General features: G+C 42.7%; 2 long non-coding RNA genes across 2 annotated transcripts in view; both read left to right on the forward strand.

The window, feature by feature from the left end:
* LOC143838137 (uncharacterized) overlaps positions 1-7060 on the forward strand; it is a 55187-nt gene extending 48127 nt beyond the window's left edge. The window contains exon 4 of the long non-coding RNA XR_013231254.1: positions 7043-7060. This is a non-coding gene — a long non-coding RNA (uncharacterized LOC143838137). The remainder of the gene's footprint in view (positions 1-7042) is intronic.
* A 5-nt stretch (positions 7061-7065) lies between these two features.
* Positions 7066-18319, forward strand: part of LOC143838173 (uncharacterized) — a 60774-nt gene continuing 49520 nt past the window's right edge. The window contains exon 1 of the long non-coding RNA XR_013231291.1: positions 7066-7141. This is a non-coding gene — a long non-coding RNA (uncharacterized LOC143838173). The remainder of the gene's footprint in view (positions 7142-18319) is intronic.

The raw sequence follows: 18319 nt of genomic DNA on the forward strand, positions 1-18319 counted from the left end.
CAGAACTGCACACAGTATTCCAAGCATGGTCTGACCAATGCAGTATACAGTGGGACTATGACATCTTATGATTTTGATGTGATGTCTCTGTTGATGCAGCCCAAGACTGCATTCACCTTCTTTACTGCTGCATCACACTGTGTGCTCATGTTTAGCTTACAGTGCACAAATAGCCCAAGATCTCATCCACACACATTGCTTACCATCCAGTATGCATGTTTCTCACTTTTGTGACCCAAATGTAGAACTCTGCACTTTTCCTTATTAAATTGCATCTTGTTCTCATTTGCCCACTTGTCCAGCACGTTCAGTTCTCATTGAACTTATTATCTTGTGTGGTGTTTGCCAATTTGGAGTCATCTGCAAACATAATGAGGAGTCCCTCCATCCCTTCATCCAGATTATTGATAAAAATGTTGAAAAATACTAGACCCAGTACTGAGGCTTGTGCCACCCCACTGTTCATCTTCCTCCAATCTGATAAAATACAATTGATTACTCTTTAGGTGCAGTTTTCTAACTAGTTCCCTATCCACTTAATCATCTGAAAATCCAGTCTGGAGCCCTCCAGTTTACCCATCAGAACATCAAGGGGAACATTGCCAAAAGCCTCACTGAATCCAGATAAAATCCAAGTACCTAACTGAGGACCAAACTATCTATCTGTCCATCTGTCCGTCCCGTCCCGTCCATCAGATTTTTAAACTACCCTTCCATACAGCTCAGGGTTAGAGTTAGGATACTGATGCCGTTTTAGATATTAATTTGGCTATATAAAAATGCCATGAGGGCCTGTGATACAGCAAGATCAGTTGATCTTGTCCACTCCCAACAAACTCAAGTGCCTAAAAAGCCATGGAAGGTGCTGTTTCAGCATTTGAAAAGATGTAGGGACGATCTCACCAGGTTCCACTGTGCCAGAGGCCCATGGGGCATTTTTTAATGGCTGAATTCATTTCTAAAATGGCATCAATGGATCAGACCTCTTGATGCTGTAACATCTAGTTTGTCCTTGATTTACACATCCACTTATCATTTCTTTAAGAAAATATGTCTATATTAAAATGTTACTAATTCAGAAGGAAGAGTTAGCTCTTGAAGAGAAGAGGCAATCACCATTAACTGTGAACTACTTCAGTGGTTACATTTCCTTCCACATATCCTTATCCATGGTTCCTCTATATATTTGTGAAACAGCCTGGGTGGTGGAATGTGTCCAGCTGTCTAAGTTGGAATAGGAAACCTCCCTGGGGCACAGTGCCACAGAGTTCCTCCCTCCCAAGCAGCCCTTTCATCTCCAGGAGCCTGAAGATGAGTTGTCATTGCAGAGTCCCCCTTCTCAAACAGCCATTTTTCTCTTGGGATCTGATTTCTATACTCTGCAGATGACCTCCATTTCAAGGAGATTTCCAGGCCACATCTTGAGGTTGATGATCCCTGGGTTAGGAATGTTCCTTGAAGTTTGGAGGCAGGACCTCAAGGGTTGGGGGGGGGGCAGGAGAAGGAGTAGGCTGTCCACCAACCCCATGAGACCCAGGTTGGACTTCCTTCCTTCCTTCCTTCCTTCCTTCCCCCTCCCATGATTTATGCTTTTTCCATGTAGCCTGCCCCCAGGAAGGCCACAGTGCAAGTTTCCCTGGGTGTTTCCCTGGGCCCATTGTTTCCCTGGGTGCAGTTTGCTTTGCCTCTAGTGATGAATATAACTCTCTCTCTCTCTCTCTCTCTCTCTCTTTCTCTCTCTCTCTCTCTCTCTCTCTTTCTCTCTCTCTCTTTTTTTGGGGGGGGGCTTTCTACTCGCAAATTACAGTAACACTGGATGTACCCCTGAATGAAAAGACTTTGAATCAGGTTTCATTTGTCCTTTGTGATGGGGCCTATGTGCATTAAATGGTTAAACAGCAGAAGAAATTCAACGGGTATATCTTTCCTAATAATTGCATTTCTATCCTTGAGCAAATTGTACATGTTAAATTACTGTCATGGTAAAACTGCTCAAGGCTGTGTTGGGCAACAATCTAGAGATCCTAAATTGGATTGGGGTTGGGGGAAACTACATGGAAAAGTGCAGAGAAGATACAACTTAGAAAGGAAGTTTGTGTTTGATCAGAATTCTATACGCTTGTCTTGGTCTGCAACACGGCCCAGTAGCAATGATGAATATGGAATGCCTTGCTCTCTACTGAACAGCAGGCACACACCTGGCATGAAACCCAGCATCTATTGCAAAGTACCTTAGTAGCACAGTGTGTGAGGACAGGAAGTGAAGCAAAACACTGCATATAATTAAATCGAATATAAACATTGTTATGGAGGATCTGGTTTCTTGTAGAATCTCAATCATTTTGTTTTTTTCCCTTTGTTTTGACCTCTTATGGTTGCCAAGGAAAGCTTGAAAATATAAGAACAGCGTGTTAAAAATGCATTGTGCACAAAAGACAAATAATGAAGAGTCTTCATTTTCCACAAAGCCTAACAGAAGTTTTTATTGTTATTATTATTAATTATACTTATAGTTTTCTTTCAACTAATCTGTCAAATTTTGTGATGTTATATAATGCATGCAAACTTTCCGATTAATGAGGGATGAGTATTAGTCTGGAATGCTGCTGAAATTCTGATAAGATGAAGGAGATGTAAGGTCAGCGTGGCTGAGGAAAAAGCTTTACATAGTGGTAAGGCAGCAGACGTGCAGTCTGAAAGCTCTGCCCATGAGGCTGGGAGTTTGATCCCAGCAGCCGGCTCAAGGTTGACTCAGCCTTCCATCCTTCCGAGGTTGGTAAAATGAGTACCCAGCTTGCTGGGGGGTAAACGGTAATGACTGGGGAAGGCACTGGCAAACCACCCCGTATTGAGTCTGCCATGAAAACACTAGAGGGCATCACCCCAAATGTCAGACATGACTCGGTGCTTGCACAGGGGATACCTTTACCTTTAGTTCCCTGGGACCAAGAGTGCCTTTGAACTGGGCAGACAAGGTTCTATGGAACTCAGCTGGGCCAAAGATAACAGAAGAGAGAGACGATGGGCTGTCAAAAGAAAAAATAAAATAAATGGTGAATATTTTTACATTGGGGATAGGAGGCACTGAGAGGTTCTGTAGGAAATGGATATGAAGAGGTGAGAAGGTTCATTGGTATAAACTCTAAGCTTCTGGTCTCCCCACCCCACATTGATTGAACTGCCCTGAATAATTGTGCTGGGTGCGAATTTGTGGATGAGATGGAAGTTGAGGACTTCACTGACTGCACAACCATCTCATAGGCTTTCCTGGAAGTCCTGTAGGATGCTTTCAATACTTCATCATGAGCTTTCCTCCAAGCCCACTCTAGCTGCCTCAGTTCCTGTTTTATTTCATGGAGCCCCTTCATATATCAGCGGGCCTGCTTTTGGCAGGACTGGAGAGGGCATTGGGGGGTGATCTCATCAGTGGCAGTCAGCATTCTGTCATGCCAGTCACTGACTAGCTCATTTAGTGAAGCACTGGGAGTCATTGGGTCCTACAGAGCATTTGGGAATGAATTTGGGTCCATAAGTCTCTTTGGGTGTGCTAAAACAAACTCAGTACACAACTGAGGAGGAGGTGGTATTCTTAGCCAGGCCTTCAGTGCATAGTGGTCTGACTATGGAATGGGGTTAGCTGCTATCAGTTCCACTTCTAGTCTCATGCTGAAGATCAAATCCAGGGTATGGCCTATTTGATAGGTGGGACTGGTGACAAATTTTGAGAGTCCTAATATCGCCATGGCCGACACCAGGTCAAAGCCATTTCCTGAGGATGGTAGCTCTGCATGGACATTAAAGTACCCCACGATTAGCAGTCCAGGGAACTGGACTCCAGTAGGTCTAGCAGGGCATCCAGGGGTACACTGGGTGTGCAGTACACCACACAAATGGCCACCACTCAAGGCCAGTAAATTCTATTCCTGGAATCAACAGCATGGAAAGGGCTCTGAAGGGCTAATCATCCTGGATTTGAATAACCATCCCTCCTCCCCACCCCACAGTCTGCGACTCATGGAGAACAGGGAACTAGGGTTGGGCACTTCGGCACCCAAAGCGGCCAGTCTCTCCCAGGGCAGCCAGCACGGCGAGCCTGTTCCCGGGGCTGGGAGAACGCCCCAGGTCACGGGCAGGTGGGTGTTGGCCTTCTCCCGGCCCCGGGAACAGTCTCGCCGCATCGCTGACGTGGCAAGGCTGTTCCTGGGGCTGCCAGAATGCCCCAGGTCGCGGGTGGGTGGCCGCGGTGCACCAGGCCCCAGGAAGCCTTCGTCCTGCAAAGGCTTCCCTGGGGAGTGGGGCCTAGCGCCCATTTTATTACAGAATAAAATGGGCTTTGAGTAAACATCTATAAAAGCAACAGATAAGAAATGTGGCACAACCAGAAAAGACTCAACAAAGGTCTGGCTAAATAAAAATGTTTCCACTAGATGTCTAAAGCATAGCAAATAATGAATAATATCCATAAAGGAAGGAGGATGACATCATGAGAGTAATTACCATCATGCTCTGTGACCATAGAGGCAACTAGTTCTAGGAAATAGATGGACTAGATAGAATTTTGGTTCTTATGAGAACAATACATTATAACTAACACGAGGCAGCTTGGTTGAATGAGTTATTATAGCTCAGCTCTTTTGGATACAGTTTCATTTCACATAATCACAGTACTTGTTCTGATAGTTACCAGCTCTGTAAATAGTTAGCTGGCCATTGGTCATACCACTTGGATGAAAATCCTAGCTAGTGTGGGTAGACATGCCTTTGACAATGCTATCTCATTAACTATTCATAAAACTTACATACAAATAAACTATTTAATTAATTTTATCTCTCCAGCTCATATGTGGTTTCAAAAGGAAACTGCATACCTACTGTTGAGGTAGTGGTAATAAAATTAGCCCAAGTGAAATCTGTTGACTATTGACATCTGGGAACTACATCTCTAGGACTGATTTCCTCATTGCTGGCAAAGTGCCATGGGGATCAGGTATATAGTGAGAAAGTGGAAGTTGATTTCTAGTCCTCTTGAGAAATATTGCTGGGGTCTAACTCTCCTAGGAGACAGCAATTTGCGGGGAAGATACAGAAACTGTAATCCAGCTGTCTCCATAATCAGCTGAGAATCATCTTTTCACCTCCTAATCCCAGAAATTTTATGTCTGCCAAACTTTCTGTGATGTGGGAAAGATTGTTAGGGGAGAAGGGATCAGAAGCTGATTCTCAGTTGATCGAGGGATCAAATGGGATTGGGCTTCCAATCCATTCCATCACTAATTGATTTGTATGTGAAGGTTGAAGCACAGTGAAGGGAGAAGAGGCTTCATATCTCTAACTTTGCTGTGTTTAAGACTTCCACTGACACAGCAATTTGAAGCAGGAAGATGGGTTGGAAACTGTTCTTAATTTAGTTAGGATTGAGTTTCCAATCCACACCCCTCCCCTCCCCCCCATTACTGTTCTTGGGAAAGGCTTAGAAACAACAGAGATCTTAAGCTTCTGATCCCTAACTTTATTATTTCCCAGCTTTCCTCAACACAGAAATTTGAAGGGGGTGGGTGATCAGAAGCAGACTCCTGACTAATATCTGCAGTTAGACTAACCACAAAGTTTGTGGAACAGGCAAGGACTATTACAAAAAAAATTATACAATCCTAGTAGAATCCCAGTACATATGTAAATTAAAAATATAAAATATCACACAGACCAAAGTAAGAAAATATGCAGGTAAAAATTATATAGGCCATTTCCACTAAACTCTCTTCTTCAGTGGTCTCTAAAAGATGGAATTGTTTCTTAAAAGTATGCACATATCCATGTAATCCATGATCAACAAACAAATGAAATTTCAACAGGCTGTCAGATGAATAAATTATTATTATTATTTTACTTACCTTTCATTGAGTGCTAATTTTGAATCTCACCAATCTGATTTTGAAGAACTGCAAGTTGTGCAGAAACCCATTGTGATGCCTCACATGCATACCCTGAAAATCTTGTTGGTCTCTAAGGTGATACTGGATTCAAATCTAGCTCTTTACAGCAGAAAATCCCAGGCTCACTTTGTGGCAAGTCCAGTTAAAGATCCCAGAAAACAGAGCTTGGAAACACCCTGGAAAGCCATTGCCAATCAAAACAGAAAAGACTTTTGAGGCAAAGTACCCTGATTTTCCTCAAGGACTAAAGTGATTATTAGCAGGCCTTCTCTGGTTGGCAGCTGTCCATAGCTTGGGCCTTCCTGCAGATACCATCCTTATCTGCTTCAAGGCCAAGAAGTGATCAGTTGATACCTGGAAGCTGTGCTCAGCTGTATGATCAGGTGGGTGGGGGGAATTAGGAGCAGATGTTCAAGTTGTCTGGAAAGTTGCATTGAAAAATCCAAGGATCCCAAGGACCAGCTGATACCGGTGGGAAAAAGACTATAATAATACTATAGGACAGAGGGAAGCCATGTTAACTTTATGCTTGTGCTATACTAATATGCTTTGATATGTTATGCTATATCATGATGGACTACAACATATAGAACACAATTGGCTACACCTTGGATTGTTATGCTCTAAGAAGGTGTAATATCAAATACATGTATTAAATAAAAAATAACTTTTTTATTTATTTGCTGCTAAGCCATAGAGACTGTACTGCATAATGATATCCTTTAAAAAAAACAGCTCAATAAAACTTTATACATTGTACAAAGGTCTGCTTTCAAAAATACATCTTTATCCTTTATTCATGTGCATTTAATTTTAAGGACACACAGTGTTGAGTGATGCTCAAGTAAAAAGGTATCTCTGATACGGTGTCAGTTTAAAGGAATGGAAGCCTTTGTACACAAGTAAACCTGTTGCTGGAGCACTCTGTAGGTTGAGTTGAATTCTTCTGAGCTGGAATTCTTATACTTCAAGAAGGCATGTTAATATCAAGCACTAAATGTATTAGAAAACTTAGCCTTTTATTTCTCTATTGCTAAGCTAGAGGCAGAACTGAATAGTGATATCTTTTTTAAAAAACGGTCCATTAAATCTGTATATATTTTTAAAAGATTTGCTTTATGTGCAGTGAACCCTTGAGGACTCACAAGGCTGGGTGCTGCTGATGTAGAGAGGTGTCGTGACCCAGGGGACCAAGACATAGAACTCTGGTAAGACTCAGTTAAATGAATTTGTCGTTTGGCTTTGGTATGCATCAGATTCATATGCAGAACTTTAGACATTGTAAATTTTAGGGTTTTATTACTTTGTGTGCTATCAATCGAGGAGGAAAAACCCAAGTGGTTATTTCACACACCTGCCACATCTGTGCTACACTGAGCCAATTAGCTATTTAGCATGGGGTGTATAAAACTGCCTATAAAATTAGTCTGGTTTCTGTCATATAAGGAAACTCACACCTCTACCGGAATAACTGGAACACTTAGAACATATAGCCTGGAATCTTCTTATTGGTATGATGTACTATGATACTGAATTTATGTAAAAGGAGAATTGGAGAATACACAGAGACTTTTGATAAGTTTTGAGCACCATTATAAATTTGTTTCAGTGGACAGTCGGTGTGCAGAAAGGCCTGTCCATGAGGTTGCCTAGCATGGATGTATTCAGATGTACTACAGATGGGCACAAACCAGGAAAATGTGTTTCATTTCAGTTGATGGTTTGTGGTATGCCCAGTTAGTGAGCTACAAACCATTACAAATTTTAAGTAGGTAAATTAACGTATTTGCCGGCGTATAAGACGACTGGGCGTATAAGACGACCCCTCAACATTTCCACTCAAAATATAGTTCTATGGGCCACTATGGGCAGCTATGTCTATCCCAACTGAAGGGCACCCGGCGTATAAGTCGACCCCCCCCACTGGGAGGCATGTTTTTCAGGGGGGAAAAGTATCTTATACGCCAGCAAATACTGTAACTGGTTCAGTTAATGAAGTCCATGATGGGATAGAAGGTTCCCCTGGTATGCTAGAAATACCAAATTCACAGAGTGCCTGAATGTGTGTGTCGACTTTGCACAGCCCTACTATGTAGGCAATAGGGTGGCACTGTACAAAATGATTCACAAAGCTACTTGAATAAATCATTAGAGAGTCAGGACTGTGTACAGCTTGCTGTAGGTAGGATTTTGTTGTGTAATTTTGCATCATTTAATGTGTCATATTAATACTTATACTCTGCTTCAGTTTCAACTTTAGATTTCTGCTTGGTTCTTCAATCCTAATCTGATTGCATTGCTTATTGAATGTCCCATCCTGTCGTATGTTTTGATTCACATTCGGTAATTTCCATGAGTCCCAGTGAGAAAGGCAGTCTATAGATAATGTCATGTCATCAGTTCAGTTGTGTCCGACCCTTGGCGATTCCATAGGAAAGCTTCTGCCACACATCTCTGTCAATGATCGGCTCTTTCAGTTGGTTCATGGTCATCCCTGTATCGGCTTTGATCGTGTCAAGCCAGTGGATCCTTTGCAACCATGTTTCCTTAATGTAGTTAATGTAGCTTAAATAAACAAATAAATACAATTTAATATTTTAATTAAAAAAAACAAGTTTCCTCAGCAGAACAAATGGTGACTCCATGGGGCCCTTTCAGATCAGGGAAATGGCATGGGGGAAGCTTAAGCTTCCACTGCCCATATGCCGTGATCCTGATTCAATTGGGGCCCCTGTGCACTGGAGAATTAAATTTCAACACTGATTGCCAACAGGGGTTCACAGGACTGAATAATCTTCCTTACAAGAAAATTAAACCCTTGACATAGAAAACTGGTGTACTGAGAAGAAATTTAGGGTGAAATCTTCTCTCCAACCTAGTTTTCTTTGTGCAGGGAATTTTTTCCCTACCTTATGGATGAACATCCTGTTATTTATCCTTCTCTTGATTCCCAGGGACAGGTTTCCCATATCATTCAAGCCTGAAAGACCTCATCCCAGTTGAGTGACTGAAGTCTTTCATCACCAGGACTGGCTGTGAAAGAAAAGAGGATTAACTCCACCATCACGGTTTACACCTGGTTCACTCAATGGTCATCATATGATAAAATGTGAATTCTTTTAGTCCTTTGTTATTAGCTTAACTCATACTTCAGTATTTCTCTAGCAAATTGTAAACACTGTCAGAGAATATTGCTGTTTTTTGCACACTGAGTAATTCCAGAGAGATCAATCAGATCCCTTTGCCCTGATCCTGACAACAGCTGTGGATGTTTTCCCAGTTTCCCTCTACTTCAGGTTCACCTTTTGTATGTGTGACCTACTTAGATGTGCATTATAGCTTATTAGATGCTTGATATTCCCAACCCCCCATTTTTTCTTGTTACAAGGAGAAGGGGTGGGGGAGGGGACAGGATGGTTGTCTGGCTCCAGGCTGCTGTGTCTTGTGACAATTTTAATAGATGTTGTGTGTCAGATTTTAAGCTACAGGCTAGATTCAGTTTTGTTACAATTCATCTGAGACTCAGAGACTGCAGTGATTCCCCATGTAGCTCTCATTGGTGTTGTGAACATGGAGGCATTTGCAGTAGCAACAAAATGCCATGACCATTTTCCTCGTCCTTTCCTTTCCTCAGTCTATACAATCAATCTTTATCTAAACAGTCATAGACCAGAGCATTAAAAAAACACAAACGTAAAAACAGAGCCCTTTCCTCAGTCTCATGAGAGCAGCATTTGCCCCCATGATGGCAATAATAAATTGCTAGATAGCTATAGCGCAATAACATCATCAGTAGCTAGGTAGAGCATGTACATTACTCCCATTCTGCAATCATCAACTGACTGCCCATCAATTACTAGGTTCAGTTCAATGACCTTCATGGTTTTGGTCCCTTGCATATGCAGAACCTCTCCCACACCAGCTTCAGTCATCTGAGCAGTGCCTTTTCCTGGTGCTACCCTCACAAAATCAACAACGGCCCATATGTGTGGATTCTCTGTGGCAGCCCTCATCCTATGGAATGGCCTGCCTAATGAGATCAGGAACGCTACTGTCCTCTTGGCAGCATAGCAACTATGCAAAACAGAACTATTCAAGAGAGCTCCCCACCCCTGCCCCCGGGGATTAAGACACAATGTTTCATAAAGATACTTTGGTAAAAGGATAAAGATTGTAGACCAGCCTTTTTCAAACTTTTGACTGGGGAATCCCTGAACCCCTGAAATATTGAGGAACCCCTGTTGAGGAACCCCTGAAATATTTTTTCAGGTTTCTAGAAACCCCAGAAATGGTGACATGCCCCTTCAGAGAAGGGGGTACAGAAGTAAGATGCAGGAATCAATTAATCAATCAATCACTTATCATTTCCATTGTGGAGAAAGAGAGTAGGCCTGTAGTTCAACAGGGTAAGTGCGCTCCAGTGATGTCAGTGGCTGATGAACTTCTGAGAAAGGCTGCATAACCGTTGGAGAGCCTCAGTGAGAAAGTCATTCTACAAATTATATAAATAAATAAACAACAAACAAACAACTCCTCTGCACTCTCAGTCTTCATTAAAACAAAAATCAATAGGGAATGTTCAGCCTGGAGAAGAGGAGGTTGAGAGGGGACATGATAGCCCTCTTTAAGTATTTGAAAGGTTGTCACTTGGAGGAAGGCAGGATGCTGTTTCTGTTGGCTGCAGAGGAGAGGACACGCAGTAATGGGTTTAAACTACAAGTACAACGATATAGGCTAGATATCAGGAAAAAAAATTTCACAGTCAAGAGTAGTTCAGCAGTGGAATAGGCTGCCTAAGGAGGTGGTGAGCTCCCCTCACTGGCAGTCTTCAAGCAAAGGTTGGATACACACTTTTCTTGGATGCTTTAGGATGCTTTGGGCTGATCCTGCATTGAGCAGGGGGTTGGACTAGATGGCCTGTATGGCCCTTCCAACTCTATGATTCTATGATTCCATAGCCCACATCCTGACATTGTCATGATGCATGTTTCTCTAGCTCTGTCCCACATGACTAGGTAGCTGCTGTAGGACAAGAAAATTCATGATGGGATGATGTCAGGATACTGGGTCATTTTTTTTCCTACATGATCCATACAGGGAGAGTGGAATACACTTATTGCACCATTTTTTTTTTTTTTGCAACAACCCTATTTTTGTTTGCTTTGGTGTTTTTTTTCAAGAGTTTTTTCACAGCAGTCAGAGAAAATAAATGTTGTCCCTAAAGAGGACAATACCTTAATGAATCAAATAAAGCTTGAGGAGTTTTTAGTATGCCCTATGATCTTAAGTATTTGGGGTATCCAAGTCCTCTTGTGGAGCACTGGGAAACTTTCCTCTCTAGAAACAGCTTTCATTTAAAATGTTAGTTCTTGATAAATGGTTTGACCTGCAGCTTGGCTCTTGAATGCAGCAGATGGAAGCCATTCTGAGTGTCAGCCTTACAATTTGTGATGGTGAGTGGTCTGCCCCCTTGCTGTATTTCTTCTCATGAGAGAAGAAAGTAGGTGAGCAACTAAAGTTGAGTCCCATCATATTTGTGGCTGAGTGATTTTTATGACCTGGCAGGGTGTGAGGGATGGAAGACTGTAAACTTGTTTTGAGAGGATGAATGAGCTCTTGAGGAGAGTTTCTACTTCTTCACAAAGGCTAGAAATTCTTAGTATACCTTAGTATCTCACCTCATTTACATTGCTCACAGATTAACAATATTTATCAATTAAGCAATAATGCAACCAGGTGCCATAGAAAACAAAATTAGATAGAGGCAAATAAATGTCATTGGGCCTTATAATTTGGGTTTGGTGCAATAAAGTCCAAAGCATCCCAAACCTGTCTTGCTATTTTAGAGAGAGCTAAAATTAATTTTATACAGTTTAAATTGAAAATGCACAATTTAATATTTGACTTCCATAACCTGGGTAATTCTATCCAATGGAGAGTCCCTCTTTCGGAACCCCTGGAAGTGGACCCTGTGGTCCAATCATAGTGAAATTCAGAGGGGGGAGGGTTAGGGGAGAGCTTCCTGGAGCTACCCTGAAAGTTTGGAGGCTGTAACTGAAATCCGCACTTCCCCAGGCCCCGGGAAAGGTGGAATTCCCATTAAAGTCAATGACACCATTGACTTTAATGGGTGCTGAAGCTGAATCGGGCTGGATCAGGCCCCTGGAGCACAAGCCTACCTGCAAGTCCTTGTGGGTTCCTGCTGATTTTTAATAATTTAATAGAGGCTCCATATATTTACTGCTTAGTATGATAACATGGATTCAAATTTGGAGGAAAGAAAACATCAGAGGGAGTGGATAACATTACATTAAAGCTGCCCTTCAATCACTAGGATCTAGCTGGAACAGAATCCCCTGACTGAACTTTGCACAGAAACTCATCCTGCCCAGGAAGCCTCTGAGTTAAGCATCTGCAATGCATCTATTAGCATAGTAAGCAGCCATGCTGCTTAATGCCCTTTGTATTACAGTTGCTGATGCTTTGAGCTTTTTTGTTGGCCTGTTCAGCCTGTATATATTAGCACTGCAAGTGCTAAAGGCAGCATAAGCACTTCAGGAATTGTGTTCTGAAATGAGAAGGGAAGGGCAAAGACTCTGAGGAACTCTGGTCTCTGCTACTAGTTCCCAGGAACTGGCAGACAACCGTAACAAGAGTGGATGCTCCCCTGCATTCAGTTTCCTAGAAGTTAGTGCCAAGTCTTGATTCAGCAGATGACTTTCTGGCTGGCTGTAAAATGTCAAGAGCATTGTGGAATTTATGATGCTGGAAGTATTCTGCATGGAGCCAAATAAAACAGTTTAAAAAACAACCAGTTTAGACTGCTTTATTATATTACAATCGTTGTTCTGCATTGAATATAATCTGTTGAAAAACTACGTTGCAGTGCTCTCTGCATGAAACAGTTCATAGCCCTGCCCCCTGTAGTTTTGCCAACTCTGCTTTGTTTGCAGTCACTAATTTGCATAACTAAAGATCTTCTCTGCATGGCTAATAGTTTGTCTCAGGCAGACAGGAGAGAAATGAATAGGTGAAAAGCATCTTTCAGAAACAACGCTTAAAAGACGCTTAAAGCACCGAAGAGGCAGTTCACCATGCAGAGCAAAATCAGTTTTGTGGAGTAAATCAACTGTTCAGAGATCAGAAAAGCAACGGTGTATTTAGCGAGTTTTCATCAGCTTATCCATCATGCAGAAGAAGCCCTGGTAAGACAGTATCTTCTATATGCACAACTTAATGCTGGGCCCAGTATTTTCTCTCATTTTGTTTTTATTAGGGAGTTAATTCCTCTAATGTTTTCTAACATTTGATTCTCCCTATGCCCCCTTTTATTTACAATACAACACCAGCACCAACCAGAGAGAACGACTGAAGATGGCGCCGTACTAGCTAGGCTTCTGCCCGGCTCTTAAGCCATACTGAGGGTCAGGAGCAACCGCACCTGGTAGACCTGAGCAGATACGCAAATCTTGCTCGCCGGTCACCCCAGGAACCGGGAACGGCATCCTGAGGGTCCTACAGATCCGTGGAGACTGAGTTCTCTGGATCGCCGCGGCATGTGCTCAAGGTCATGATGGCGCCCTTGTCGTAAATAACTTTCTAAGCCTGAAATGACCAGCTGACCTTACATTCTTCCCAGATCATCTTTTACCAGACTGACAGGAGCCGAAGTCTGCAACAGTAAAGACTGTGAGTTTTCTGTTTTTTCCTTTTTCCCCCCACAAGCTCTTCCCCCCTCCTCCACCAATTTAGAAGTGAATTCTTTCGTTGAGTGGGAGGCTCCCAGCTAATTACACTTACTAATCAAACAAAGAGAGAGCTTAAAGAAAAGAGAGACTTTAAAGTTTTGTTGGAGAGAGTTCAGTGAGGGACGCTGACTTGATACGGAGATCGACAAACTGATAATTTTGGATAGCTCGTGCTCCCGCGAGACCTCACGAGACTTTCTGTTTATAGTTTGTGACTGCCTAGAACTATGGAAAAATTAACTAAGGCACAGCTTTTCCATTTGTTATGCGAAGGGAACTCAAAGATACTGAAAGCAGTCAACAAGGTGGAAAAGGAAATCCAAAAGACTAAGAAAGGGCTTTTAGACAGAACCGATGGTTTGGAAAAAACAGCTGATGAAAACACAACTCAGCCAACAATACTTCAAACGAGAATTCAATGTCTGGAAGTTAATGAACAGGAGGGGGAAAGAGCTAGGGACGTAAAAATCAAAAGCACCTTGGAAGAACTTGGGAAAACAGATTTAAGGAAGGAAAGCACCGAAAACCTGGAAGTCTATTTAGAGCAGGAAGTGATTTGGATCAACAAAATAAATAGAGTCTGTTCAAAGGCGACAGCACGCAGGAAGCTATCAGGAGATATCTCTGTGCGACCAGAGGAAGAGATCCAGATTGACAAAATATACAGAGCCTACTTAAAGGCGACTGCAAGCAAGAATCAAGCAAGAGACTTCTTTGGCCCTGACAGAAGGACAACCAGAAATACTCTATGCAGGAATCATCAGGCGTCACCTTGGGAAAAAATACAATTTCATTTTCTGCGACCACCTGAAGGATGTGATGAACAGTGGAGCATTCTCCTGGTCTCCTGTGGGAAAGACAGCAGCAGTAACTTTTAGGTCAGGGCCAATATATGAAGGGAACTGACTTTATATTATCTAAGACAATAATAGAATATATTCTTATAATAGATTATACTCTCATATGTATCAACAATTACTCTGCTAAGAAAGATGGTAATAACTTCTAGATCTGGATCAGTATGTGATGGGAACTGAATATGTATGCTAATATGTATGCTAAAAGAGGATGGCAAACTATACTTCATATGTATTAACAAGACAGCAGCAGTAACTCTTAGGTCAGGGCCAATATATGAAGGGGACCGACTTTATATCATTTAAGATAATCTGTACACCGCCCGTGGCGCCGCGGGCGCCACGGACTAAATAAATGGTTAAGGGGCCTTGAGGAGGGCTCTGTCCGTGATGAGGAAGGGTCCGAATTGGACCCTTCCTCACGACAGACAATCGGAGGGACCAATTGGCAGGCGCGAAGCGCCTGCCGATTGGTCCCTCCGATTCCCAGCCCCAGCAACTGCGAGCCGCGCTCAGCGCGGCTCGCAGTTGCTCCCGGCCTGACGTGGTGAGAGGCGCGAAGCGTCTCTCACCGCGTCAGGCCGGCCCCAAGGAAGCCCCCGCCGCAAACACAACACAAGACTCCAGCCGCCGAGAAGCTGCAGAAAAAAAAGAAACACCCCCGGAGGAGCCTTTCGCCGCTAGCGCGACGAGAGGCAGCAGAAAAAAAAACCCCTGTAGGAGCTCCAAGCTGCCGCGCCGACGAGAGGCAGCAGAAAAAAAAAAACCCTGTAGGAGCCTTTCGCAGATCCAAGCAGCAGAAAAAAAAACCCCTGTAGGAGCTCCAAGCCGCCGCGCCCACGAGAGGCAGCAGAAAAAAAAAACCCTGTAGGAGCCTTTCGCAGATCCAAGCAGCAGAAAAAAAAACCCTGAAGGAGCCTTTCCCAGCTCCAAGCAGCAGAAAAAAAAACCCTGTAGGAGCTCCAAGCCGGCACGCCCACGAGAGCTAGCAGGAAAAACAAACCCTGCAGGAGCCTTTCACAGCTCCAAGCAGCAGAAAAAAAAAACCCTGTAGGAGCCTTTCGCAGATCCAAGCAGCAGAAAACAAAACCCTGAAGGAGCCTTTCCCAGCTCCAAGCAGCAGGAAAAAAAACCCCTGTAGGAGCTCCAAGCCGGCACGCCCACGAGAGCTAGCAGAAAAAAAAAACCCTGCAGGAGCCTTTCACAGCTCCAAGCAGCAGAAAAAAAAACCCTGTAGGAGCCTTTCGCAGATCCAAGCAGCAGAAAAAAAAACCCTGTAGGAGCCTTTCGCAGATCCAAGCAGCAGAAAACAAAACCCTGAAGGAGCCTTTCCCAGCTCCAAGCAGCAGGAAAAAAAACCCCTGTAGGAGCTCCAAGCCGGCACGCCCACGAGAGCTAGCAGAAAAAAAAACCCTGCAGGAGCCTTTCACAGCTCCAAGCAGCAAAAAAAAAACCCTGTAGGAGCCTTTCGCAGATCCAAGCAGCAGAAAACAAAACCCTGTAGGAGCCTTTCGCAGATCCAAGCAGCAGAAAACAAAACCCTGTAGGAGCCTTTCCCAGCTCCAAGCAGCAGAAAAAAAAAAACCCTGTAGGAGCCTTTCACAGCTCCACGCAGCAGAAAAAAAAAGCACCTCCTGGTGTCCCCTGGGTCCTAGCGCCCATTGCATTCCTGGTTGCAATGGGCTTTCTTGCTAGTAATAGAATATATTCTTATAACAGATTATACTCTCATATGTATTAACAATCATTTCGTTAAGAAAGATGGTAAAAACTTCTAGATTAGGATTAATATGTGATAGGAACTGAATATGTATGTTAAAAGAGGATGGCAAACCATATCAGCTAGTCGCTTTTTTCCTCTTTTACTTTTCTGTAAATGCTTTACATAATAATAAATAATAAAATTACAAAAAAAAAAAAAAACACCAGCACCAACCAGTCTATAGACCTGTCTATGGAGCTTATACTCAAGAATGGGTATATCTCATGTTTCTGAGATGCCTACTATATCTAAATTGTCATTGAACACCAAGCACTCCAGCTTTTTCCATCTTGGCTTGGAGATCTCTAGCACTGGTATATAGACACCTATAATATGTTCCCCTCTCCAGTAACCCTTGCCTCCCTTGGCCCCTCATTCACCACACATGGCCCTCAGTTGCCATCATGTCATCACTCTCAAGTTCTATTATGCTACCATCAATATTACTATGGCAGTGTGAAATGAGAGGCAGGGGTGGGAAATCTCCCACAGCACCAGGAGACTAGCAGCCCTACAGGTGGATGGAACCCCATATTTAGAGACAGTACAAGGGAAACTTTGGTTTCTGATCCTTCTGATCTTCTAGGTCATCTGATTGGCTTCTCTGGCAAACAGATCTGGCATGTTATATTTTAACAGTCATGCTTGGATCTTTCATAAGCCAGAACCTGCCTGCTACACCAGTCTCTATCCATCTCACAGTCAACTTTTGACTTTTTTTACAACCTTAACCAGAATGTAAGTTGACTTTTTCTTTTCTTCTTGACATACCTTCTTTTGTTGGAAGTGCAAAGTCAGTGAAAAATGTTTATAGTATTATCACTGGAGACAAAGCTTCTTATGAGGTGGAGCCAAGTGCTCTCAGCTTACATGCTGGTCACTGGTCACAGCTGACAAGAATACAGCCACTTGCTGCTCCCTCATCATCCACCAAATGGTCTGAGATTACACCTTCCTTCACTGAATGATTCCTGTCTTGCAGGTTTTAGTCCATTACTTTAATGGCATGTATTCATCAGTAATGAACCGTGCAGTTAACTTGCCAGAGACAACACGGCTAATTGAAGATGTGGCAAGAGGTTCTTTTAATATTATGATTTTCCCACCATTTGCTTTCAGTACCTCTGCTCTTCAGAAAAATCCAATCAATGTTTTAATTACCTTAGAGAACAATAACTTCATAAAATCTCCAGCTTTTTGTCTGAAGTGGGTTGTCTGGAGATGAGATATATTTCGAGTTTCAAATCTCTTAAGGCAGCTATTTGAGAACAAGGAAGGCAAAGACAGTAAATTCTTCCTACCTGGTGATGGTACTTGGAGTAGTAAATTTTTAAATGTCTCATATCTACACATATCCATTCTAGGCAGCCTCTCTCATCTTTGCTGTATCTGTCAAGATTATTATCTACCTCTTCTGTGACAAAAGAAAAATTCCAAGTGACTCTATAAATGTGTCAGAGAACTTCTCTTCATCTCATCATACTTAGAAGGCTTATGAAATGACAGTGATAGTAGCAAAAGTTTCTTCTCTGTGACCATTGCCTTGGCAGAACCATGTCCAGCACAATTTTCAGATTAGAATCCCAAATTAATTGTGATTCGCATATTAGTTGTGATAAGTTTGCACTGCATATACATCCAATCCAATTTGAATGCTAGTTTTTATGTGGATCATGCCAGTAGTACCAATTGATCAGTTTGTACAGTTAGTTTTTGATTAATCTGTCTGCTATAGACAGATTTTCAGAATTGTGATGGCCAACACGCTACCCTGGCTAATAAAACCACATCATCACTAATCACTAAACATCATAAAGTTGAAGTTGTGTGCATACAACTCTCTATATCTGATTGCCCCCCCCCCCATAGAGATGTGCTGCCAATAGGGAGAGAGCACTTTGCCAACGGGGGCCAGTCAGTTCAAATTGCAATCTGCCAGTAAAGGCCAATGAGTTCAAATTACATGCAGACAACTCACTCCCTACCTGGGATGTTCCTCCAATAGGGCGAGAGCACTCT

Source organism: Paroedura picta, chromosome 1, assembly GCF_049243985.1.
Source record: "Paroedura picta isolate Pp20150507F chromosome 1, Ppicta_v3.0, whole genome shotgun sequence".
NCBI classification, from domain to species: domain Eukaryota; kingdom Metazoa; phylum Chordata; class Lepidosauria; order Squamata; family Gekkonidae; genus Paroedura; species Paroedura picta.